This window comes from Planococcus citri, chromosome 2 (assembly GCF_950023065.1).
Source record: "Planococcus citri chromosome 2, ihPlaCitr1.1, whole genome shotgun sequence".
In the NCBI taxonomy this organism is placed as follows: Eukaryota; Metazoa; Arthropoda; class Insecta; order Hemiptera; family Pseudococcidae; genus Planococcus; species Planococcus citri.
In genome coordinates this window covers 31,746,417-31,773,473 of record NC_088678.1, presented here as the reverse complement: position 1 = coordinate 31,773,473, position 27,057 = coordinate 31,746,417, and the positions used below count along the sequence as shown (strand labels likewise).

General features: G+C 34.9%; 1 protein-coding gene across 10 annotated transcripts in view; it reads left to right on the top strand.

The window, feature by feature from the left end:
* Positions 1-27,057, top strand: part of LOC135835428 (LIM domain only protein 3-like) — a 272,343-nt gene that overhangs the window by 66,710 nt on the left and 178,576 nt on the right. For 2 of the 10 annotated variants that reach the window (XM_065349673.1, XM_065349672.1), the window contains exon 3: positions 25,745-25,828. The exons of the other annotated variants lie outside the window; for them this stretch is intronic. The gene's annotated coding sequence lies outside the window, so the exon portion shown is untranslated. The remainder of the gene's footprint in view (positions 1-25,744; positions 25,829-27,057) is intronic. 10 annotated transcript variants of the gene reach the window in all.

Genomic DNA, 27,057 nt, shown 5'->3' with positions numbered 1-27,057 from the left:
AGGTCACGTTTCTTTCTAACATGTTCTTGCCAATTCAGCTTACAATCTAGAACTCGTTACCTAAGTTGCAAAGTAGTGTATGTTCATCTGTTCACTTGATACCTTGTGTAAAAGTGCCTTCAATCTGGAGCGCTATCTATTGGGTTTTAGTGCTCAATCAATAGGTAGGTATGCTGGTGGAATGTCTCTGACATACCTACCCATTGGTTGAACACTAAAACCCAATAGATAGCGCTCCAGATTGAAGGCACTTTTACATGAGTTATCAAGTGAACAGATGGGCATACACTACTTGGCAACTTGGGCAATGGTAAGCCCAAGTAGCGGGTGTGCTGTGCCATAGGGACTGGTTTGCTATTGATGATAGTAGGAACATATCCGTGCTTGCGGAGCGCAAAATCTACCTGTACTGATGTATTTTCATTCAGCTGGATCTTCCATTTTCTGACCCATTTGACAATATTGTTTACAGCTGTTTGAAGACGACTTACATCTTTCTCATAATTATCATCACATGCAATGATACCAGAGTCATCAGCAAAAAGCATGGCTATAGTATCTTCAGTAACTGGGAAGTCACTTGTGAAAAGAAGAAAGGCCTAGCATACTGCCTTGTGAAGTGTGCTTTATGATAGAGATTTTAAAGATAGTCTGTGGGAGGGGAGGGGAGGGAAGGGGGGCTTGAAAAAATCCTGGAGGATTTCGACCGAATCAATGGAATGGACTCCTTCATACTGAATTGAAAGTCCCTGACAAAAATTTTAGCTTCAGATGTGATCTTGAAAAAGAGATACATATGGGTTCTCTAAAAGAGAGCATTTTTTGAAAAAATAGTGTTTTTGACTACAGCACCTACTTATCTAGATTCTGCGTTTAATACCTAGCCTATTGCCATCAAAATTAGGACCACTTTTTAGAATTCTACTATAGAGCGATTGAAACTTGGCAAATCGTTTATTTTTGGACGAATTTGTGTTTTTAAAACTTTTTCTTCTCAAATATGTATTTCACATCATCAATTATGCCAAAACATCGAAAGATAGCGTTTCTGCAACTGGGGAAATATTTTGGAATGCAGTGATGCCAATTTGTTCAAACAAAAATTCAATAAAAAAAAGCTGCTTCATTTTGAATAGATTCTCGATTCAGACAGTTGTTGAACAAACTCGTTCGTACTAAGCTCAAAGCACCTCTGCACAATTTTTTGCTCAAATTTTTCCCATCCTAGAATATCCAGCTTCCCAGTGGAGGCGAAATCGACTTCAAATGTCATCTACACTTGATAGGTATTCAATCACTTTCATCCGTATTTGGTTCATCTACATAGTAAATTGAATCCAAGCCCGACAGAATAACCCCACCGGCAAGAACAACCTCACTCACTTACTCTCACCTTCCAAAAAATATAAGAAAATCTAACTTGATGAACATCGTGTACAATCTACTTATACCTACCTGTGTGTCTAAGTGTGTGTGTGTAAAACTGCGCAAATTTATCGCTACCTGAACCGTTCATCCATTAAAAATGGAAATAAACATTTTCGATCATTCGGTGAGATTGCCTTTTTAACGTTTTTCGAGCTTCGTTGGCAATAATATATAGATTATTTTCAGTAATAGCGTTATTGTAACACTCCTTTTTCACCGATCTCGTAAACTTTTACCTTCTAACGACTCGAAACGTTTCTCTTTTTATAGGCTTTTATCGTTTCAAAAGATATAAAATGCTTATTGTGCTTATATAGCCCGGTTATTATTTGTTTTGACGTTTACTTCACGTACAGCCCGTGCGTACCTAGCTATACGAATACGTACTACTACGTAGATGTACATACATACGACGCACTGTACTATACGTCATACAAATTATCGTTTTCTGCTGTGGATTTTTACTTAGGTATAGTACATGATAGAGGGTAATTTATTGAACTATTACTTTTGCTGGCCTCTTCTCTATTGTAATCGTAAAAAAAAAACTTCTAAATTAAAATTTTTATGCATCGTTGAAGCGCAATCGCCTTCGTATATATGTATATTGTACAACCCTTCAAAATGAAAATTTCGGTTTCACGGTATAGGTACATATTATCATCTCGACGAACGATTAGTTTATATGTACTTACGATACACTTACCCTTCTAGTTGAATTGCAAATTTAACTGCACCTTTATAAGTAGGTAGAAAGAAAACGTTGCATCGAAGGTTATCACAACCCTAAAAAAGGTGACACCCTGCCTATAAATTATCCGTATCAACTGATCTTTACAAAATCACAATCCCTGTTTCGTATTATTACCTAGGTCTTGAAAAACCAGACCTGTACGTATACTTAATCCATTTTCAGCTCTACTGCTTCAGATTAGTCTCTTTATGATTTTTTTTTCACCTTCCTTATTAAGTAGGTATGCCTTACGGCGGCATGCTGGTGATTAAAATTCGGACAATATTCAAATTTAGTCTGAAATGATGCTTAATTCGAGGCGAGGTACAATCTTGTGACAGCTTTAATTTTTGAGGTCTGGTGATGAGGGAATGTACGAGTAGAAAAGGAATAGTACGTGTAATTAATACCGTGAGAGTGTAATGGCATAACGTGTAGAATCTGAAAGAACTGCTAAATAGATAAAATGATCCCCTGGCGGTTCCTGTTTTTTTTTTTAGAAAAGTCTTGTGAAAATTTACGAAACTGGAAATCGATACCCACGTAAGTTTGTTAGTGGTTTTTCTGTTGAAACGCTGTGAAATTGCGATTTTGGGAACACGTGAATTTTTCGTTTTTCCACCTGTTGCTTGCAAGGAGAAAAATATTGTGAAGTCTTCCTGAGTGTGACGATTGTACATTTTTGAATTTTGTTTGAAATCATTGTGGATTTTTTCACTCAGTATGTACTCGTATTTCCTTTATTTCCCCTTCTCTTGTGAATATTCAAAAACAATGTTTTTTATCCTTAAGTAAATCATTTTTGTTCAGATTTTTTGGTAATTTCCACAACTTCATTCACATCATCAATATTCCACAAAGTTTTTCACATCGTTTTTTTATATTTGAACTTGAAAATATTTTTCCATTAATTTTTAGTAATTTTTTGATATTTTTGGGCACCTATAAGGGTAAGGTAGCCTAATATGGACTGGTTTTTTGTTTTTGAATGTCGTGGCCGCTGTAATTGAGCTAAAAATTTGGTTGATAGCTGAAAATATACCTACATCTATCTAGTTTCATATTCCAAAGCCTCAACATTTTTGAGAAATTTTAAGTGTGTCAAAAATTTCATTTTCTGAAAAGTGTCAAAAATCAAAAATTGAATTTTGGGTTCCTAATATGGACTGTTTCAAAAAATCAGAAAAAAAGTGCTGAACTATCGTAAAAATACGTTCAATTGCTGAAACACTGTTAAAATATGTTTAATCAAGACAATAAGAGTAAATTCTAAGTGGGACAAATTAATTTTTTCCTGAAAGTAGTCAAAATTTGAAAAGTCAATTTTGGGTCCCTAATATGGACTGTTTTAACGTGAAATTAACTAAACCCATAACAAATGTACACCAGTCCATATTAGGCTACCCTATAACTTTGAACTTTGAAAAATCATAAGTATATGTACCTTGAATAATTTCTAGATTGTCTTGATTGATTCAGAAAACTTCATCACTTCTTAATATTAATAATAAAAAACATTATAGGGTGTCCCCGAAAATTTTTCGAGAAGCTGGATTTTCGAAACATGTGAAAAAAATTTTGAAGTTCTCAATTTCGTTTTTTTGCTCTAAAATTGCGAGTTTTGGGTTTAGAGAGTTGATTTTGGTCTCATTGTGTTTTTCTGTGAAAAATATGCCAGATTAAGTTTGTTCCCACCAAGTAGCGCTAGTAATAACCACCGAGATCGGCCATCAGTCCATATTAGGAACCAGTCCATATTAGGCTACCTTACCCTTACCTATTCATATTTTTGCTGATTTTTCGAAAATTTTTGAAGTTTTTCAACTATGTACCTACGAAATATTTTTTTAAATCTCTATCACTCTCAAACCAACGAACAATTTTTTGGGATAGACGTAGACTAGATAATACAGATTTTTTTAGTCCATTTTTTTTTTAATTTTTGCCCTTTAATCCAAAATTTTCCAATTTTAGAATCTCTTTTTTGATTCATCCTCTGATTGCTAGGCCATAAACAGAGATCTGTTGAAACGAATTCATACCTAAATAAAATCTACGAGTAGGAAAACCTCCTGATGGGCGAAATTGCGGAATTTGGCGATTCGAACGAACGTGGTGGACGATAAACGATTAAATTTAACGTTTACTTCTTACGTATTTATATAATACGTAGTATACGCAGCAGATAGCTTTCGTCGGTATTCGATTAATTTTTCATATGGCATACGTCTGGCGGCGCGGCGACAACAACGTCGGCGTTTATATATGTACGAATGGAATACGACGAACCAAACCTCATCGAGCCCATGCGAGAGCTAGAGAAAGAGAGAGAAAAAATTTAATATCGTGAAATGCGGTCGACGTTTATGATTTGTCTCGAATGATGTAATTTGGAAAGCAGCGCAGGCTTCTAAAGTAAATTTTATTAAATGGCAAGGTTTGTGTCGAGTATAGTCGTATTCACCGGTAGTAGTCGTTCTGTAGTGGTAGTTGTGTTCGAACGTTGCTGTCTGCTTTATATCATTTGACGTGTAAAGTTTTTAGACGCCGCGACGCGACCCTCTTCTCCCCCCCGTGTATCTAGCCCTAGCCCATCACCTATCTCTCTGCAGTAAACGTAGAGGTAAGGGGTACAACAAAACCCTTTAGAACGGCATGGCTGGCGCGAGTGTTAAGAGTAATTCGAATTAGGTGTACCTGCGGAGTGCTGGAGACACGACAGAAGAGAAGCTTTTAATGAAATAACCTGGCGCATATATTATTACACAGCGACCGACACCGAAGACGTGACGTAAGAGGGGGTTGCTTTTAAATACTTGCGCGGTGCAGCGTGACACAGACAACTGTACTGTGCTGAGGGTGGTTTTCACAGTGAAGGAAGGAAATTCAGAAGTTGTCTTTGTCGTTGATGGGAGTTTTGATTGTGCGAAGAGCGACGATATTGTTTCAAGATTCTTACATAAACAACGAGCTGAGTTGCCATTTTTGGAAAAGGATAGGAAAAGTAGAGAAATTTAGGGGTTTTTATTCCTAAATTTGGAAATTCTTTGAACAAGTGGGCAAAGGATCACTGTATTAATTTCTTCAGATGGTTGTTGTTCCCTTAAGAGGAAGAAATCTGACTAGACAGGGATACTTTCTTGAAATTTGGGTTTTGAAAATTGAGAAGTCTTTTTTTGCTATTATTATCCAGTTGATAAATCCAAAAACTAATTCAGTCTTTCTTTAACCAGTTCTGAAGCAATTATCTGTACTATTTTAGATTGTTTATAAAGTTAATAACGTGCATTTTAAAATGATTGTCAATCCACTAATCGAGAACTTATTTTGTTTTTTGTTTCAGGTGAGTGTCAATTTTTGTTATAAGAGTAAGAAAACTTGATAATAGGTGAGTAAATCCTGTACGTAGGTATACTATAAATAAATACCTCAGAATTTTATGAGTGTATGAAGATTACACATTGATTTAGATTTTATTAAATAATTGTTGAATTATCAGGAGGAGAAATCCAGAAATTTTTGTTTTTTTCTGCTGCAGAATCTTTTTGACAGGATCTGGCTTTTTTTGATAATTAATAAGAGGCTAAAATTGGATCTATGGATTTAAAAGATGGCAAAAATGACTTTTTCAATGATTCATATCAATTTTAAATCTCCCTTACCCCAGTTTTGTGTATTGCAAAAATAGACTGTTACACTTGATTGAATTACAAAACACGTATGAGATGAATGAAAAGCGATAACAAAATGTTTGAGTTTATAATAGATACCAAATAGCTTACAATTACCTAGTTATTCAATGTACTTATTAGATTGGCCTTCAGCTCCATGGATCTTGACGGTCATTTAATTTCGTTCAAGACAACTTGGCTTCAAAAAAAAATTTTGAACAATTGTATTCATCTGAATGTAAAAAAAAAAAATGATTTTGAATGTTGGTGGTGAAACTTATTGGTCAAGAACTCAGCAGGATTCTTTCCAAGTGTTGATGAGGATCCACGTAACAAAAATTAGAGTCTTAGAAATTACCAGAAACTTACTGAAATATACTACACATGTAGTATCTGATCAAAAAATTACCAAAAATTCCTCAAGAACACCACAAACCAATTTTCCAAAAATCTCCTACTGGTAAATTCCAAAAAATTACCGGTAAATCAAACATTTAGTTACCAAACATTTTGAAAAAATTACCAAAAACCTCCAGTAATTTTCAAAAATTACCAGTAATTTACCAAAAATCACCAAAAATTTACCTAAAATGACCGGGAATTTACCAAAAATTCTTAAAAATTTACCTAAAATTATCAGATATTTATCTAAAATTACCAAGAAATCATAAAAAAAGACCAGTAATTTACCAGAAATTACCAGTATTTTTCCAAAAGTTACCAAAAATTACCCGTAATTTACCAAAAATTACCAGTAATTTACCAAAAATTACCCGTAATTTACCAAAAATTGCCAAAAATTTACCAAAAATTCCCAAAAATTTACCAAAAATTCCCAAAAATTCCCCAGGAATTACCAGGAATTGACCAGAAATTACCAGTAATTTACCAGAAATTACCAGTAATTTACCAGAAATTACCAGAAATTACCAGTAATTTACCAGAAATTACCAATAATTTACCAGAAATTACCAGTTATTTACCAAAAATTACCTGTTATTACCAGTAATTTACCAATAATTATCAGTAGTTTACAAATTACCCGTAATTTATCAGAAATGAGAACTTATCAGTAATATACCAAAATCTGCCAATAATTTATTAATGTCCTCCAGTATAGATTCACTAAAAATATAATCATTACTTATTCTCCCGAAAATTTCCAATAATTTTCCAACAGTTACAAGTAATTTACCAAGAATTTAAATTTGATATACCTACCAAAAATAAGAAATCAAACTTTATAGGATTTTTTCCAAGTTTTCAAAAGTCTGCTCAAATAACTAACATCAATTTCAAGAACTTGACAAAATTTTTCCGTTTTCAAAACCTGATAAAATGTCAGAAAGTCATTATTGTTGAGAGCTTGACTCAATTTTACCAATTTATTGATTTTTTCCAAGTTCTCAAAAGTCACCCATGGAAAAATAATTCTATAAAATTCTATAAAAAACACTGAAAAATTTTCTATAGAATTTTATGTCCAGAATGTACCTATAAAATTTCATCAAATCTCATTTAATTTGATTCACTTGGATAAAATTCTATCAAATTCATATTCTTTTGTCTTAAAAAATTATATTTAATTAGTAAAAATGGTCTAATTAATGTTGAAATGTAATTTGCGCTTAAAATGTGAAGTAGTGTAGTAAATTTCATCAAAAAAGCGAAAAAAAAATTTCAAAAAATTTCACTGCCAGTGTCTGGGTTTGAACCTTCAACCTCTCACACCTTAATCTGTTTTCTTAACCACTATACCAACCTGTTCCATGAAAGATCAGGTATTAAGGAAATTTATATTCTCTTTCCCAGGGTCTGGACTTGGAAAATTTTCAGGATTGTTTGATCAAATTTTATAAAATCTGGTCAAGTTTGATTAAATTTGATCAAACTTGATCAAGATGAATATCTTTGTCATAGAGAAATTTTTTCAGTGAAACAGAAGTTCATAACTTTTATCTAGTTTTATGCAATTCTATAAAATTGGATAAAATAAATGTATAACAAATCAACTAAGTGATGCATACTTTGATCAATTTTGATATAATTTTATAAAAGTTGATCAAACAATATCACATTTTATATAAATTTCAAGAATGCATTACATCCAACTCTATAAAACTTTATACTACTTTATGAACTTTTACAAATCTTTATAAAATCACATCAAACTGTTTGTATTGCACTACATCAAATTTCATCAAACTTTATTAACTTTCATCAATTTTTATAAAATTAAATAAAACTTTGTGTGTTTATTACATCAAACTTTATCAATTTTTACCAATCTTCATAAAATTGAATAAAACTTCACGTGTATACTTCATCAAATTTCATCTAACTTCATAAAACTTTATCAATTTTTATGAATCTTTATGAAATTATAGAAAACTTTACATTCACAGTTGAAATCCACTGGATCTAATCAGATATAATTTTATGAAATTTGATAGAATTCTACAAAACTTGATCAAATTTTTCATCCAATTTGATCAAATAAGATCAAATTTGATGAATTTTTATTGAATTTTATAGAATCATTTTCCCATGGGCAGGCCTAGAAATTCATTTTTGAAAATCTGACTCAATCTCAGCACTTACCTAATTGATTTTTTTTCAGGTTCCTAAAAATCAGATTTCACTCTAGTCTGCTTTGTAACTAGAAATGACTGAAATTTGTCATGGTTATTCAAATTCTGATAATTCATCCCAATTTTTTCCAATGTTCTTGAAAATCAGATAAAATTTTACAAAATTTCTGAAGATTGAAAATTGATTCTTTTTTTCAAGTTTTTAAAGTCTGGCTTAATTTTAGACAGACCCTCACCAAAAAACGTATCCATGTCAACATTAAGACTGCGATTTTCATCTTCGTTATTTTTCACTTTGCCTAAAACGTTCCTTCCCACCTTCGTTAAAGTGACGTGGTTTACTCTGACGGGAAATTGGGACTCTCTTTTACACATCACCTTTTGTCGCGGATAATTTTAAAAGGTAAGCTGTATGTTTCAAAGTTTATTACAAGTTACCAAATTTTGCCAAATTTATGATGAGTGAGGACGGAGTGGAAAACTGAAATTTCCAAAAGGCACATTTAGATTATACTTTCCCTTAATTTATATACGAACTTCCAATCCTGAGATCAATTAGAGCAGCCCCAACGCTAACACTGCGTTAAAAATCGTTTTTAAAAAAATATGAAAATTCATCTTCTCGGTCTGAAAAAGCTAGAGTTTTTCTGTAAGAAAATCAGCTTTGAAAAAAACCACCTCGTAGAAATATTCTTCAAGATATGGGTAAACTAAAGAAGAGAGCACGATTTTACGAACGTCCTGCGTCGAAATGACGATTAGGTAATAAAAGGAATGAAAGTGCGCCTTTTATTATTAAATTCCTGATTTCATAAAATATAATCGAATAATCGTTGCGCCGGAGAGCTTATTGTATTGTATTGGTAATTGAATTCCAAATAGCGAGAGAGGCGAATGGCTGGGCTACGGGGTGCGGTGGTGTTTGTATATGATGACGGCGAAGAAGACGCCCGACGTGAAGGGAGCGCGGCGCAGTGTTGGTCCCCGAGTCGGGTGTGGGAGCCAAAGGGTGGAGTATTATGAAAATTGAAATAATATGAGTTTCGTTTGACGGTGCGCTCGCTGTGCTTTTTCTTTTCATACTGTATGATGCTATGTAATGCGTGCTATACTCCTCGTACATAGGGAAAAAGACAGAGAGAGAAAGAGAAAAAAAGGGCGACATAATGACAGGTTTTATATTATTTATTTTCACACAGACACAGCGTATATAGCCTACCTATTTCAGTCCGGGATATTTTTTTAATATCGTTGCAATTTCAAGATCGCGAGCTGTTTTAGACGTACGTACGTACGTAGCCTACTCGTAATACTCGTGTGTGTGTGAGAGCTCTTTTTTTTCTCGCCTTCGTATATACTCCTATGCTGCTTTCTGGTCTACATGGAAAAGTACCCTACAACAAGCGTATAACTTTCCCCTAGTGTTGTTATTGTGGAATGAGAGCAGTCATAGAGACGACGGCGTGGCATGGCGAGACTTTTTACGAGAGAAATTTTAATTAAAAAGTTTTTTTTTGTGATTGTGCAACGTTAACGTAGCCGCGTCTAAGCGACGAAAAAATATTAATTAAGAACGATCGCGCCTCGATTTGGGAACCATTCGGTGAAATATGGATAAAAGTGGTACTCGGCGAGGCGTCGAGCCACGAGTATATATAGTCCTACCTATAATGATAATAAAAATAAGCGGAAAACAACCCTTCTGTGTGTAGATGGATGGAAGAATGGAGATGAAGATTGGCTTGGCTGCGATGGTAGCGGTGGTCGAGAGCATATGCGTCGACTTTTAAAGGGATAACTTTAAAACCGGCCAATCTTAATTAGATCACTCAACCGTCGTTTTCAAAGCTCTCTGCTCCCTCATCTACGAGTAGATACTACGGTCGCCCATGTCTCTTATGTATAGGCTCACATATTATTATACTTACACTGGTGTAGATTTAACGTGTAAAAGCACATACTCATTATAAGCGTAAGTGCGAGATGAGGGGTTACTATAAAGCAAAGGCTCGGCTTGGTTCCTCGGACGCATATATTTCTCCCGTTTTAAGCCTATAGTTTTTCGACCAAAGGCGAAGAAAAATTGCGAATGTAATTTATCTGACCAACGTTCGCGTATTACCGAACCATCAGGCGCACCATATCGTCGTAATTATTGTTTGATTTTGTATTTGCATAATTTAATTGCTGAGAATTTCACGGCGTGGTTTGTTTAGTTCGCTAGGTGAGGTGCAATGCAAGATCAACTTGCGATTAGTGATGCGAAAAAAAGGGGCGACGTTTCGGTGGTGACGAGGTGTTCTTCTAAAGCGTGAAAACATCGTACGAGGATATACTGAAACCAGTTGCTCGTCGGGTCGTTTATTATAATCGTATTAATTTTAACGCCAATTCCGAATACGCGTAATTAGATCGTGAAATTGACCGCGATAGATGAATAGGATTATCACCGAGAATACGATGGGACGAAAATGGTAAAATTATGAGTACAGTTTTTGCTTTAAACATAATTAAACCGGTTATCTGTATAGATGTTCATCTTGTGATGGTAATCCATGGAGAATTGGAGAGTGGCTCACCGAAAAAATATCAGGTGCCTTATCAAAAAATTAAAGGTGTACAGGAATCTAAAATTTCCGAAATATACCTAAGCAAAAATTGCAAAACAAGTAGGTATTTATTTCACATCAACTCGGACCAAAAATTCAGGTAGTCAGATTTTCTGATTTCGCTCGATTTTTTTATGAATTCTATTTGATTGTTGGGTAAAATTGCCCACATCAATTCTGTTCCCTCCCTCCCTTCTCCTCTCTCTCTCTCTCCCTCTATCCTCAAAGTGTTGGATATTCGCCCACATTTTCGCAGATCAGGAGGTTAAATCGATCTTATGACTGAATCGTAATCTGGGAAGTTGAGATAAAGACTTCAAAGATTATGAAGGAAATTCCAAACTTTAAAAATATTTTTCCAAAAATTATTTGCAAAAAAATTGAAAATTAAATACTATTTGCATTTTTAAAAGCACTCTCGATTTAAAAAAAAAAAAAAAACTGTGTTCGTGACCATCTGACCTGGTTTTTAAATCAATATACTGTTGTTGTTGTTTTGTTTATTGATTCCCTGAGAAAGATCGGAATTTTAGGAAATTTCTCTCAAACCGATGCAGTGGTTGATTAGTGCACCTGACCAAAACTTGTAGAGGTGACTAAAATTTTATTTGGGTTCCATTCTAAAGGATTTTTTCCAAAACTGCGAGCTCAGGAATCCGTTGGAAGGTGTGGTGTATGGTGGCTCAAATCAAGTCCTAATCGGTGCCGAATGGGTAAAAGTAGGATGCCATTTTAAAAATTTTGGTATTATTCATGAGCCAAATTGAAATTTTTGAAATTTTCGCCAAAATTGAAAAAAAGGTAATCCTCCAAAAAAGTTTAAAAATCATATAACAGGTGGTTTACTTGAATACTATTTACAATTGAACATTTTTTTCGGTGGCATTGTGTAGGTACCAACTCAGGCATCACGTGCATATAGTTTCACGTCCCCCCAACCCCCCTCCATTTGGGGTCTAGTCCCCTCCAAACCCCAAAAATTCCATCGTCGTGGCTTGTAACCACTTTCAATTTTTCAACTTCATCTTCAAAAATTGACTTCTGAAAAAAAAAAGGATACATATTATTGTGTGATATCCAGAGTAAATGATAGAACCGATACAAATTTTCAGAATGATACATACCCTGAAACCGAGCCCATGAAAAGATGTAACCAGTTTTTGCTCCATCGCCGTGGCCAATTTTTGTTCATTTTTTCCTGGCTCCCCTATTCGATTTTTTTTGCGGTGAAATGGCTACGCTGTATTGTTTCAGTGATAGCAGTGCTGTACCCATTTCACAATCATCAAGCAAATACAGTCGATCGTTCTGCGAATGGTAATCTGTGAAAATTGTACAGATTACCATTTTTAAAATCCATCGCCGTGGCTCATCATTCTCACGTTTAAAAGAGACATTTTTTTTCTTGAAAAAAATAAGAAAAATACCCTATTCAAATGGTAAGTATTTGATGACCACAACTTTGAAAATTGAAAAATTATTGATTCTATTACCAGTAAAACAAATTTTAGTTCTTTTTTTCTTACGTCGTGGATAGTGTAGTTTGGTATTTTGTCGTGGCTATCGAGAAGTTTTTTCCACGGTGAACGAAAGAACCTACCTTATCAGGACTAATTACTCCAATTAAAATGTATGTACCTGGTACCTCCTTGATGACCTTTTTGTGAGCTAAACCTATACAAATAACTGCTCCAGTTATACGAGTACCTATATACTTACCCAAAAGTAGTGAAAACAGCTTTTTTTTTTCAAAAAATGACACCAATTTTTTTTAAAGCCCCTGCCCCCGCCCCTATTGAAGATGACTTGGGGCTGAAGTCATTTTAGGGATCCTGGGTAGGTATGCCTAAAATCAAGTCCCTTTTGAAAAAAATTTAAAAAAAGGTTTTCATTTTTGAAAAATTTTAGTATTGAAATTCAAACTTTTTTGGAGGATTACCCAAAAATAAAATTCAGCCTCAGAAATTTTATCGCAATCCAAATTTTTTTCAGGTAAGTACCTACCTAGATATTCTTTGAGAAAAAAAATTGCCAACAATTTTTTCCAAGGTAGATATTTTTTCAAGATTTAAGCACTCATTAAGAAAAATGAGAAATTTCGGGATGGCTGTAAGTATTGGACCTATTCCTTTCCCTCAAAACTCATTTTCAACAATTTTTTGTATTTTTTAATATTTTTTCAAAAAAATGTAAAGGAACTTTAAAGAAGTAGATGGGATTCAGTCATAGAATCACTTTCAATTTTCTGAACGTGCGAAAGTCCTTATTGATCTAGCCACAAATCATTTTTCATCACATCATAAATGTCGCATTTTTACATCACTTTCGTATCACTGCCCTAATTTTCGCTCCAAGACTAAAATAGGTATTTCTGACGCAGGTTGAGGAAAAAAAACAAGTATATGTAGATCACGAGTTCCACTGCCAATTCCGTGAGAGAGAGAGAGAGAGAGAGGGAAAAACGCAAAAAATCCTTTCATCGCGTACAATTCTACAAGGTGTTCGAAGATTTCTTTCTATTCAGTCTTTATCCATCCGAGTTTCGAGGAAGGAAAAAAATCGTTATGCATAAATAGGTTTAGTTACATGGATTTATAGGCGAGAAAAGACGTCACCGCGACGAGTATTATCGTAGTTTATAAAATTTTCTACGCTTTTTACCCATCTGTACTTACTTACATGCTACTGAAAGAGTACCTACCTATCCGCAGTCTGATTTTCACGAAGGAAAAAGAAAAAAAAAAATCGTGGCGTAAAATATTAATTTCAAAATGAGTTTTAAATCTTCGTTTGTAGTATTACAAGTACTTCATTTTCATACCGACCGGAATATTTTGTAATCGTATTTAATACGGATGTAAACGAAAAGATACGAAGAAGTTGCAATTGGTTCAGAAACTGGCCGGTGTAACTGGAAAAAAGAGAGCTTGCCAAACAACGAGTATCAAATAGAGAGAAAAAAACACCGCTGGTGAAATGAGCATAGCAAGATACCTAGGTCTGTACTCGTATTATTGAAAAAGGTACGTGAAGTGTAGGACGAACAAAGAAAAAGAAAAACCAGTTGAATTTTCATAGGTACGAAAAGTATTCGGACCATGAAAACAGAATCGGGTTTATATTTAAATGTTTTTTTTTTCTTTTCTATACATGAAGCTACCTAGTATGTCATGGAATCTGAGTTTGTTGAAAGAAAATAAGAAACACCCGAGGAGATGATTTTTATTCGTATTACAAATAAACGAGAAGAATTTTTACTGAGCAGAGAAGATGAGAAAAAAGGGTTCGTTTTACTTTTTTTTTTTTGTTTTTTTTGCTGTAGGTAGCCAGCTTAAAAAACAGACGTGTCGCATCGTATTGTACAAGTGAAGAAATTTGAGTTAGCGAATCGAGACTATTTTTCATTTCAGTTTCGTTGTGTGTGTATTGCTGTGTAGTGGACCAAGAGATGAGAATAATTTTTGCATGGATAACTTTTTGTTTTGTTTTTTCTGTCAACTTATTTGGATTTTCTATGCGAGTACATAATACTCGGATTAAGAGAAAAATTGGTTGGTAAAGTGCGTCGTCGAGGCGATTTCCACCCCAAGGACGGTTACCTCGAGGTATCTCGGCAATAGAAAATACATGATGGGAGGGGAGAGAGGGAAGGTTATACACAATACATAACACAGCGAAAAGGCCAAACAGCGAGCAGAAAATCTATTTCTTGTTATTTACACCCGGGTCTCTCTAATTTCTTTTTTCTTTTTTCCCTTGCTTTCTTTTTTTTTTTTTTTAATCTTAGCTGTCAACGAGGATAGGAAATTCTTGGTTGTCTGATATGATAAGATGATAGGGGCTCCTCACTGCGCGCTGCCGCCGGCTCCAATGCTCAGGCCGACGAGTACGCGGGGTACTCAAGGTATATCTATTTAATGAGAAATTTTCACTTCGATAATTTTTCCATTAACTTTTCTTTAATGCGGGAGAAGAAAGACTAAAATGAAAATGGCCCGTTAACGTGTACTAGTATAGTACAACAGCTCCCTCCTCGTGAGCTGCTGTTTCGGGGCCCCTCGATCCTCTTCCATTGGTTCCTCATGGTCTCGCGAACGTCTATACTCACATATACAATATAGAATGAATGGAGTAAGAAGAGGGGATAGTGCGAAGGGGGCAAATGAACGTACTCTTCTACTATAAGGATAAATTTATAAGACGTAGGGGGATACAAAGGGTTCTATTAGCTGCCCTCTGAGAACTTATTACTCCGAGAAAAAGGTACATAATACCGTTTTCTTCGTTACTCCGCTCCGCCTGCCTCTGCCTTGTCTACGTGTCTGTACTATACGTATACGAAGCTGTGCGTTTGTGTTTGTGTGTAGTTGTGTGGGTATACTACGTTTTACTATATATCTATGTATCGCTAAGTTTTCCATTAACGCTGACAACACGCCGTATTGTTATTAGCATTATGGCAACATCCTACAATAACGGAAAACTTGAAAGAGATAAGAATAATAGCGGAAAATTGGAACGAGTTTTCGAAAAACGAGTTAACGTCAACGAAGAAATAAAATTACCATCGTGTGGACGAGAAGAGACGAGAGACGAGATGATGGGCGATGAACAAGCAGGAGATCGGGGTAGACCCGAACCTACGACAGACGAGCAGGCGAGCACCAGTATTGTCGTTCGAGGCTGACTGGCGAAGTCGACGAATACAGAGAAGTGATGGAGAAGTGGGTAGAGAGGATGATACAGAAGAATATCTTAAACGAAGCAAATTTTTTCTTATTCTTGTGTGCGATATGATTGCTGAACTCGATATTTTATTTTTGCAGAAAATCACTTAAGACATTCTGTGCCCCTTTCTACCCTCTCCTCACCACAAGTTGACCTTCCAAAATGTTGACGATTCTCAAACGTTGTGGACTAGCATTTTTTTTTACTTTTGAGATATTCAACCCGCTGCCTCAGATCCGCGATTCACCTGCCTTACACGAGAACCTCTTGAGGTGTCCGCCTCCGATTTGAACGGGACCGCGATTTTTGGAAAGAGCATGTTCTAAAACCCCCAAATCCAAATTTTCAGCTGCCCAAGTTCATTTTTCGATTTTTGGCGAATTTTTGAAAATCCAATATTGACTATTTTGGTGATTTATGCTTTTTTTAAAAAAAAGTACGTACTTGATCAGTAAAAATGCTCAAAATAAGTTCTAAAACTGATATTAGCCCCCCAAATCCAAATGTCGCCATTTCCAGCATTCTGGAGCGTCCAGCGCGATTTTTCAATTTCTCCAGAATTTTCAATTTACTCCAGAAGGCGTGAATATAAAGTTGGGCAGCTAAAAATCGAGTTGTAGTTTATCCACATTTGAATCGATTTTGGGAGGGACACCTCAAGAGTGGTTTTTTGACCAGCTTTTTTCATAATAAGAAATCCAAAAAAATCAAAATTTTACCGTTTCCAAGGAAATTTTCGAAATTTGCGCGAATCGCTGTACTTCGAACACAACAAACCCCCTGAGACCGAGTTCCGCCATTTCCAGCCATTCTGGAAACTCTGGAGAAATATAAAAATCACGCTGGAGGCTCCAGAACGGCTGGAAATGGCGGATCCAGGACTCGGGGGGTTTGTTGTGTTCAAAATACAGCGATTCGCGCCAATTTCGAAAATTTCCTTAGAAACGGTAACATTTTGATTTTTTTTTGATTTCTTATTACGAAAAAGCTGGTCAAAAAACCACTCTTGAGGTGTCCCTCCCAAAACCGACTCAAATGTGGATGAACTCGTTAAACAGATCGAGTATAACACACAGCTCGATTTTTAGCTGCCCAATTTCATATTCATGCCTTCTGGAGCGAATCATAAAAAATTCTGGAGAAATTTAAAAATCGCGCCGGAGGCTCCAGAATGGCTGGAAATGGCGGAACTCGGTCTCAGGGGGTTTTTTGTGTTCAAAATACAGCGATTCGCGCAAACTTCAAAAATTTCCTTGGAAACGGTAAAATTTTGATTTTTTTGGATTTCTTATTATGAAAAAAGCTGGTCAAAAAACCACTCTTGAGGTGTCTCTCCCAAAACCGGCTCAAATGTAGATTAAACTCGTTAAACAGATCGAGTATAACACACAACTCGATTTTTAGCTGCCCAACTTCATATTCACGCCTTCTGGAGCAAATTCAAAATTCTGGAGAAATTTAAAAATCGCGCTGGAGACTCCAAAATGCTGGAAATGGCGAAATTTGGATTTGGGGGGGTTAATATCAGTTTTAGGACTTATCTTGAACATTTTTACTGATCAAGTACGTACTTTTTTTTAAAAAGCACAAATCACCAAAATAGTCAATTTTGGATTTTCAAAAATTCGCCAAAAATTGAAAAATGAACTTGGGCAGCTGAAAATTTGGATTTGGGGGTTTTAGGAACATGCTCTTTCTAAAAATCGTGGTCCCGTTCACATTGGAGGTGGACACCTCAAGAGGTTCCCTTGTTAGTTGATTCCAAAATAATGGACTTGTGAACAGATCAAATTTTCAGTGGGCGAAGTCGATTAAAAAACCTTCTGTGCTGATTTGAAATTTCTGGGAAAAGTGAACTTTTCTAGGTGACTTGAACAGGCTTAAAAGTGATTGAAATCGATTCGAGGTGGGGGTGATTTTATGGAGTAAAAGAAGAATCGAGTATTTTTTTTCTAGAAGTGAAAAACGATCAAAGTATAATCACTAAAATTAGTGAAAAATAAAATTAAAACATTTCATGAAAAAAAATGATTAAAATTAGAGTAAAAAGCTCAAATTACGAGTATGACAAATTCACATTCACATGAACACAATAATTGGAGGCATAGGATTCCCACGACTTCGATTTCTTTTCAGAAAGAAGCAGTCATACTTATTTTATTTGAATCTAACAGCAACGATTTTTTCAAAATTTTATTTCCATCTATATCAATTTAAACATCTATTTGGAATAGGTGAAGGGTAAAAGGGGAATCAGAGCCATTGCCATTACGTTATGAAATCCACATAAGATTCGTAGATATCATACTAAAAAGTCACGTGACCGGATTTTTCACAAGATACCTTCGAAAAACGATCACGTTGCCTACCTAGACACCCCAAGGAGTCAGATTTTTCTGAATCACCCTGTATGCGTAACATACTTGATATTCATCGCGTTCAATTCGCATTTACCCAAGTGCGATTACAACTCACTCGATAGCATTTTCAAATATTTATTTATGAAAGAGAAAAAAAGCGAAGGATTTTTTCGCAACAATGATAGATTGATTTTCGCAATTCGGCCTTGACAGAGGTGGTTAGAGCGGCGAGCACGTCGTTCGTTACACAGCGTAGTACATATAGGCATAAATAGGAACAGGAGCCAAATAAATCGTAAAAACGAGCATTTTCCAACATACGGTTTACCTACACAGAGATGTACATTATACCCACATACTCGTACATATATTTTATACTCGTAGTAGGTATGTGTACATCACGGTGTAGGTTTTACATTTACTCGATTCAAAAACCCCATAGCTCATTACGAGTTGCCTTACACCGATATTGAATTCGCCTCCCATCGATATCACAATGTGAACATTAATTCGTTCGACAAATGAATCGGAAAAATGGAATCGCGACGGCGGCGTTTGTACGAGCGCGCGGACGCGTATAAACGAAACATACGCGATTAAAACGATTATATGGTTTTTATTTGGCATTTTAATGGGCTACGATAATAACCCTTGTGAAAATGGTTGTATAATCGTAGCTGATGTTGTATAGTTGTTGTTGTTGTTGTATTATGTAGTTTATATGCGATAAAACCAGAGTAAAAGAGAAAGAGCGAGAGAGCTTTGTCGTTAGAGGTACCAATTTTCCTGCTTCTTTTGGGTTTCAGCGAGAACGAACGCGTTTGAAAATATACACTGCGTTCAATAGGGTTGCTTTAACCTTAGCTCGTATTGTTATTTGGTAAGTACACCGAGTAGATTTTTATTCAGTCCGAGCTTATCGTACTACACTTGTGATATTTCCAGCAGATTTCGCACCGCAGATCGTATTTCGACGCGGATTTCGCTTTTTAATCGACACCGAAGAATCTATGCAGCCACAACAAGTTGGCCCCTCATCGTCATCGTTTATTAAATCACGAAACAATAAAAGCTCGCTTCCTCACCGCGTTGCGTTGTCCCTGTTGACTGCTCTTTGATTCGCACAACATGGCGAACGAGATAAAAATGAAGTTTTCCGGTTACCGTACCGCTTCGATTGGTGTAGATGTACGAGTATTTTTCCAGAAATAAAAGCCAGAAGCGTCGACTTAATGGAAAAATTTAATAATTTCATTCTCTCTTTCGTTCCTTTTCTAATTCCGATTCGGACGAATGAGGAATAGTACATAGAAAAATAGAAAGAGTGAGAAAGATTGCGGGGAAAAGTTCATCATAATCGACGAGTTTCCTTTTTATACGAGTAGGTAGTAATCGTCTAGAATGGAAATTGATATGCTGTTTATGGTCTTTGTATGTATCTACTTGGACCTACTAATTTACGAGTCAAACTTTACAGCCCATCAAATCCATGTTAGGTACTCAGACTTTAGAACTAAAATTTGAGCTTCTGAAATTTGTTTGTCGTTTTTTGGCAAATTTTTGAAAAAGGCAGAAATTCTATTAAATTATTATTAATTCTATTCAAAACAGCGATTGTGATACCACTGTTCAAGAAAGACGATATGTCAAACCTGAAAAACTACCGAGGAATAAGTCTACTCAACACCTGCTACAAGATACCTATATGTGAAAATACTGGCAAAACGACTGGCAGAACATGCAGAAGAAAAGATGTCAGAAAGTCAAAATGGATTTAGAAAAGGAAGATCATGCACTGATGCATGTTTTACAGTAAAACTACTGATGGAAAAAAGAATTAAATACAACCTAGAAACACCCATCCATGTGCTTTATAGACCTGGAAAAAGCATATGATAGGGTCAATAGAAAAAAATTGAAGTCCTAAAGGACGAAGAGATAACATACATATAAAATGTGAAAAGTAATAAACCGCATGCATAGGAACACTCAGCTCGTTAGCGTAGTGGGTTGAGCCATGGCTTTCTGAACAAGAGGCCCTGGGTTCAAATCCCGCTAGAGACGCAGGCGTTAACATGTAATGTATACATTGTAGTGCATTTAACATCTACAGTAAAAGCTCATTATAACGCTTTCGGATATAACGCTGATTTCTTCCAGTCCCTTGACATCCCCATTTAAACCAATGTAAAATTAATCGCGATATAACGCTCTTGAGCATTTAAAAATCGCGTTTTAACGCTCTAAAATTTCGACAATTATCATTCAATTTTGTTGATTTAAGACATTCAACGACTAGTTTTTGGTAAATCATTCAGATGACAATAAAAATTACTCAACGAATTCAGCAAAATATACACTTAAAACGTTAAACTAATCACTCCATTGGATTTTTCACGTCAAAACCTCCCATTTTTTAGACCCTTGCAAGGTTCATTGGTGAATTTGGGCTTAAAATTGGTTGAAATGAAAATCCTGAAACCTAAACCAAATCAACCTGGAACCAAAATAAATTTTTCAATCCCAAAACGAATCCTGAAACCAAAATAAAAATTTGAAAAACGAATCCCAAAACGAATTCAATCCCAAAATGAAAAAATTTCAATCCTGAAATCTTTTCTGTCCCACAGCTCTGCATATTATTGAACAAAAAAGGTTTACTCAAGCTCGAGCAATGAACGTTCATGTTGATGGTCCATTATTTCAGAGTAAAGCTCTAGTCCTTTATAACGCTTTTTTCACTTTAAAACGAGAATTCGCGGTATAACGCTAATCAGCGTTAAAACAAGACTTTCGGTTATAACGTGCTTCGGCTTATAATGCTCTTTTTCTCCAGTCCCTTGAAGAGCGTTATAACAAGCTTTTACTGTATTACACATTAAGCTCCGAGCACCAGAACAGCAGAGGCAACAGAAATGCATGCAATCTGTTGTCGGTATCAAAAAGCTGTAACTAGTTGAGCAACTGTAGGTAGCAGTGATTACGGAACTCGGGGTTGTAAAAACCTGGCTAGTGAGTGATGTATGAGCTACTTTGTAGATAGTGTAGAAAGCAACGGGAAACTACTACATGAAAGCTCAAAACAACGTTGATTCCCCAGAATAATCGCAGTGGCAATAAGCATTCACCTCACCCTGTTAGGGTACCACAGAAATGCGATTTCCAATGTCCTGTAAAGGACAAGGAACCACGATGACGATAGGAACACTAGAATAAGAGTACAAATTGGAAATAAACTCTCAAAACTAGCAGAAATAAACAGAGGAGTTTGCCAGGGATGCCCACTGTCTTGTGTTTTATTCAACATGTACATGGATTACATGGTAAAAGAATGCCAGAAAACGAAGCCAAAAGGAATCAGAACAGACAGAAGGTAGGAAATATCAACAGTACTATTCGCAGATGATCAATCAGTACTAGCTGAAACAGAAGATAACCTACACAGATCAATGTACAATCTAACAAAGACATCGGAAAAGCATGATATGAGAATATCATCAGAGAAAACAAAAACAATTCGGACTGGTCTCTCATGTAGAGGGTGCTAGTGAGCAGATGGGGCTTTTCTCATCAGCGTTTACAAAAGCGTTAATAATTTCAAGGGTTACAACTGAAGAAATAATTCAATGAATATTATTTTTAGGATTCCAAAGGAAAAGAACTAGTAAGAAGCAAGATTGTAATAAATGGAAAAATCATCGAACAGGTCAATAATTTCAAATACCTGGGAAACACAATATTATACTAGGGAGAAGTAGATGTTGGTGGAAAGATTGCAAAATTCCTGTGAGTCGCGGGACTGATAAATAGATCTCTGATGAAGCAGTAAGGTGCGAAAAGAAACAAGATTGAAGGTGTACATACAATACCCTCGCAATACCGATGATGACTTATGGAAACTAGGTATGGGCTTTGAAGAAATCTGATAAAAGAAGAATAACAGCAGCAGAGATGAAAATTCATGAGGAGAATGGCAGGAATGACTCTCAGAGATAGAGTCCCATCGGAGAAAATAACAGGAGATCTTAGAGTGACACCAGTCATTAAGAAGATGAAAAAGTATATGAATTATTGGAGAAATCGTGTAGAAAGGATGGAGGAAACAAGATCACTGAAACAGGTCCTCCAATAAACACCAAGGGGGAAAAGATGTGGAGGGAGATCAAAGAGTAAACTCACTGATACCTCAGGCTCATCCTCAACAAGTTCCACACTATAGCACAGGCCACCAGACCTACCGCTTATAAGGAAACAACGACAACGAAAAAAAAAACAAAAAAACAAAAACCTCAAATACAAAAATTTCAAAATTGTTTATAGATTTACAGTGATTTCCATCGAATTTTAACAATTTTTCACTACGTATACTGCAGGCAATTTTTTGCAAATTTTTGTGTGATTTCTTTACCTACTGATTGTTTTTATTTGTCAAAACGATATTTCACAAATTTTTAGCAATTTTTCATCAACTTTGAGGATTTTTGTCCAATTTTAGTTTTTAGTGAGCCACCTAACTGATTTTGGTGATTTTTCCAACTAAATTATCTGTAAGGCATTCGTTCTTAGTATTTTCTCACTTGTGATAATTGTTGCTAATTTTTGAAATTTTCTTGTAATTTTCCTCTGGTTAGTGATTTTTAATAATTTTTTTTTTATTTCTCATCAATTTTAGTACTTTTTTGCCAAATTTAGAGAGCTTTTACCCAACTGTGTGATTTTCCCTTAATTTAAAAATTTTTTTCGTTAATTTTGGTAATTTTTCATTATTTTTAGTGATTTAATCGACTATTTTAGTAATTTTTTTGATAACTTTGGGAAAATTTTAGTCAACTTCAGTAATTTTGTTCACTTTGGCGAAATCGTATTTGCCAATTTTAGAGTTATTTTTTTAGATGCTAAATTTAGTCAATTCCACCCATTCGTGAAATTTTTACCAATTTTTTTGATTTTTGCGAATTTTTGTGTTTTTTTTTTAAATTCAGTAAGTTTATATATATAGCACTTTTAGAGAAACTTCACTCATTCTTGAGATTTTCTGCCAATTTTTTTTTTTTTTGTTTTGTTTTGGGTGTTTATAATTACACGATTATTACACCCGTGGTTAGAAGGGTTTAGATTTGATTTATTAGGTTGGTGCTTTTAAGTAGGGTTATAAATTTTTGGATTTCAGAAGGGTTATCTGGAATGGTCATTGAATTTGGGTCTATTTGGAGAGATAGTCTTGTTTGCTGTAATTTAGGACAGGTGAATAGTAAATGATGGATGGATATAGGTTCATTTTCACAGAATTGACAGGGGGGTTTCGGGATTTTTTGATAGAGATGATTGTGTGTGATTTTAGAGTGACCTATTCTTAGACGGGTTATAATTATTTCTTCTCTTCTGTTTAGGTGATTAAGATTTTTCCAGGGGTAGATTGTTTTTTTGTGTTGAAAGAGTTTGTTTGATGTCTGTGATGTCCAGAAATTTTGCCATTTAGAGTGAGTATTTTGTTTGAAGAAGGATTTTATATCGTCAGGGGTGAAAATGGTGAAGGGAGGGGGGATAGTGGCTGATTTTGCATAGGTGTCAACAATTTCATTTCCTTCAATGCCTACATGACTAGGAGTATACATAAGGTGGATGGTGTGGTTTGAATTTTGGAGATCTAGCAGAATTTTGTGAATATTTTGAACAATAGGGTGATCTGAAAAAATGTTTTGTATGGATATCAAGGAACTAAGAGAGTCATTTTAATATTTTTTTCTGACACTTTTATAGCCTTTTGGCAACTTTGAAAAATACGTTTTGTGATTTTCGCAGTCTTCTGTGAAAATTTTAACAAATGTTGGATTTTTATTTATACCAATTTTGGTGATCAATGAAAATTCTTTGCTCTCGTCTGCCTATTTTGCTATTTTTACTGAATTTGAATGGTTTTTACTTTTTATTGATTCATTTTTTTCAGATCAATTTTTTTATTTTCTTTATTTTCAAAAAATTATAAGACAAATCTACGTATTTCCTTGATTCAGCTTCCTGTCTCGCTGATTCAAATTTTCAGGCTGCTTAGGGATTCGTTTCAAGAGTTTGAGAAGGTGCTCTTCTCTAAACAATCTCATCGTCTAATACAGACAACCCGCTTTTCATACACGTGTTCAAGTACAATATTGATTTAATTGACTGAATTTGAAGTATCTTGGTAAAAAAATCTTATCTCGAGTTAATTTTTGAAAAATTCCGTATCTTGTGAGAGAAAAAACAACATCAAATACGTGGTCGAATGATTCCATTAGCGTTCTATGTACTATACGAAAACAACGATTTGCCCCGATCTCTACCGCTCTGTCTAAACGATTGGGTCGACTCGACTCGACGCGAATTATAACAAGACGACGATAGCAGCGCGGGGGTTGTGGCATTTCGTAACGCCTCGGCTGTGATTCGAATTAATTACATCGTTCTACTTTAACGTAAATATTAGATTTTATTTTTACGAATTTTTTCGCCATTGTTTATAAAAATAAAAAAGACGAAAAAAAGAAACGAAATACGAAATAAAAATAAAACGAAGTCGGGAAAAAACACGAATATTGCACATTAACAATAAAAGCGAATTAACACTGACTGGCGTACACAAGTCCTCGACTCCTCGTATACATACTTATACGCGAAACTGTGCAGAGAAGCCGCCATTAATCCATAACGAATAATGTTTTCTGTTTCGGATGATTTGATAGGAAACGGACCGTATCTTTGTAACGACCCGACAGAGTCTATAATAAAGACTCGGAATAGATAATTTCTTTCTTTCTTTTCGCATTAAAATACCATGTTAAAAGAAACGACGATGTATATGTACGTCGTCGAGTGTATAATTTGTCAGTAACGTTTGAATTGTGGAATGACAAATGCCACGAATCGATATTGCAATTCAATTTACTTATAGTCGAGAATACGTACTCGTTGTATACAGTTTGATTCCATTTTGCTCAATTAGGGTGTACGATGAAGGAATTTTATATCGGTATATATTTTTTAATGATGTTAAGAGTTTCGATTTGGGTCGTATGCGTGTCGGGTTGTTTATTTTATTGATGCAGCTTAAGTCTCGAGTGCTGGCTACGATTGTTATATAAGTTGGATTGCGAAACCTACCTAATGGATGGGTGCTGGAAAAATGTACGTAATGGGGTGTTTGGCGAAGCCCGAAGCCAATTATAAGGGTTTAGTTGTTACTTTGTTGTACACGGTGCAGGGTGAGTAGAGATCATACGAATGAGTAAACCTAATTGTGAGTCTTTCGACTACCCAAAGTGATTGGCCTGATCGTTAAAGAAATCGGGTGGTTTATTTCGCCATACGGTTTACTGTGCGAGGTGGTGTGTTTTTATTCAATTTTTTGTATCCTTGTGCGATGTGTTTGGACGAGAAATAAGTTGTTTTTTAAATCATAATTTGAAAGCAGAAGTAAGCAGATGTTGCCTGATCAGTGCACCTTGTCGTGGTCTTTAAAAACGTGTAAAAAATGTCTATGAAAATAATTGTATTTAATTACTTAATTTAAATTTAGGTTTCAAATGAAGTTTATTTATTTTTATACTGATTAACTTACTTATGTTGCTTTAATTTTTTTTTGTTTCAGGTAGGTGAATTACGTACCAGCTTTGTTTTATGAAGTACATATTATTACAATAGAATAACCGTCTCGTAGCGATTGTCCAACTTGGTAAGTTGTGTTGTACTATATAATTAGGTTTCTACTCGTAGTTTTAAAAATTGCGTATGAAGGATCATTTTTGTGAGAGTTTTAGTTTTTGAAAATATAGCGCCGAAAAATTCTTCAAATCATGATCATTTTGAATTCTGTAGATGAAAAGGTTAGCTGTGGAGTTTTGCTGCCTTTAAATGCGTGACAGATTTCAATGCTTCGAATTATTTTCTTCACAATTCCAGTGAATATTGAATGGCTTTAATGCAGCGTTGAAGTCACGAATAGAGCCTGAATATTGTATGATGGGATTAATTTCAGAAATGAGTTTAGGTATAGCTTTCTATTGACTTCACTAATAATTATCTGTGACTCTTCAATTCAAATATAACTTATGGCAATTTTCGAATTAGATACCTCATAGTAACGCAGACAGCGATGAAGTTTAAAAGTTGGTCTTCATCATTAATACATATTTCAATTGGCACACTTGAAAGAAAACTTCTTCGTCATTGAGTTATTGATTTCGCTTTTTTTTTCTCTTGGGCAAGAAGATTTAACTACCTGTAGGGCAACTGTCAAAAAAACTTCACCCACCGAATCAAAAATTGAGGATCCTACAAGATTGTAAATTTTCCAAAGTAGGCTAAAAATTTCAATAAATTTCAAAATTTTGATAATCGTGAGAAATGCTGAAAAAAAACTGTAAAGGATTCAAAAACCAGGTTAGTGTTGGGTACTTATGGGGTAAGGGGGTATCCAAAAAATGATGAAATATCGTCGTACAGAAAGCGTAAAGAAATGTGACGTTTTTCTTAATTTTTAGGTATAAAATCATCAAAAGTGTTCGAAAAAAAATTTGCTGTATTAATTGAAAAAAAACACATGTAACTAGGTAAAACTCAATCTTGAAAAAAAACGCATTTTAAAAATTTAAAAATTCACGTTGCTTGTTGAAAGATGAAAAAAAATGTCAACTTTGATCATTATAAAATAAATTATAATTAATTTAATAGGTATATCAATTTATCAGGTTTTTTTTCCGAAACTTGAACTTTGAGTCCAATGAAAACTTGAAAGATCCCAAAGTCATTATTATTAAGTATAAAAAATAGAACCAAGTAAAATGTATTTTCTCTTCAAAAAATGAAAAATTATAAAAAAATGAATAAACATTTCAATCGTAATGTTGTTTCCCAAGCAATGAAAAAACAAAAAAAATTGGGAAATTGTGAAAAAATGAGACA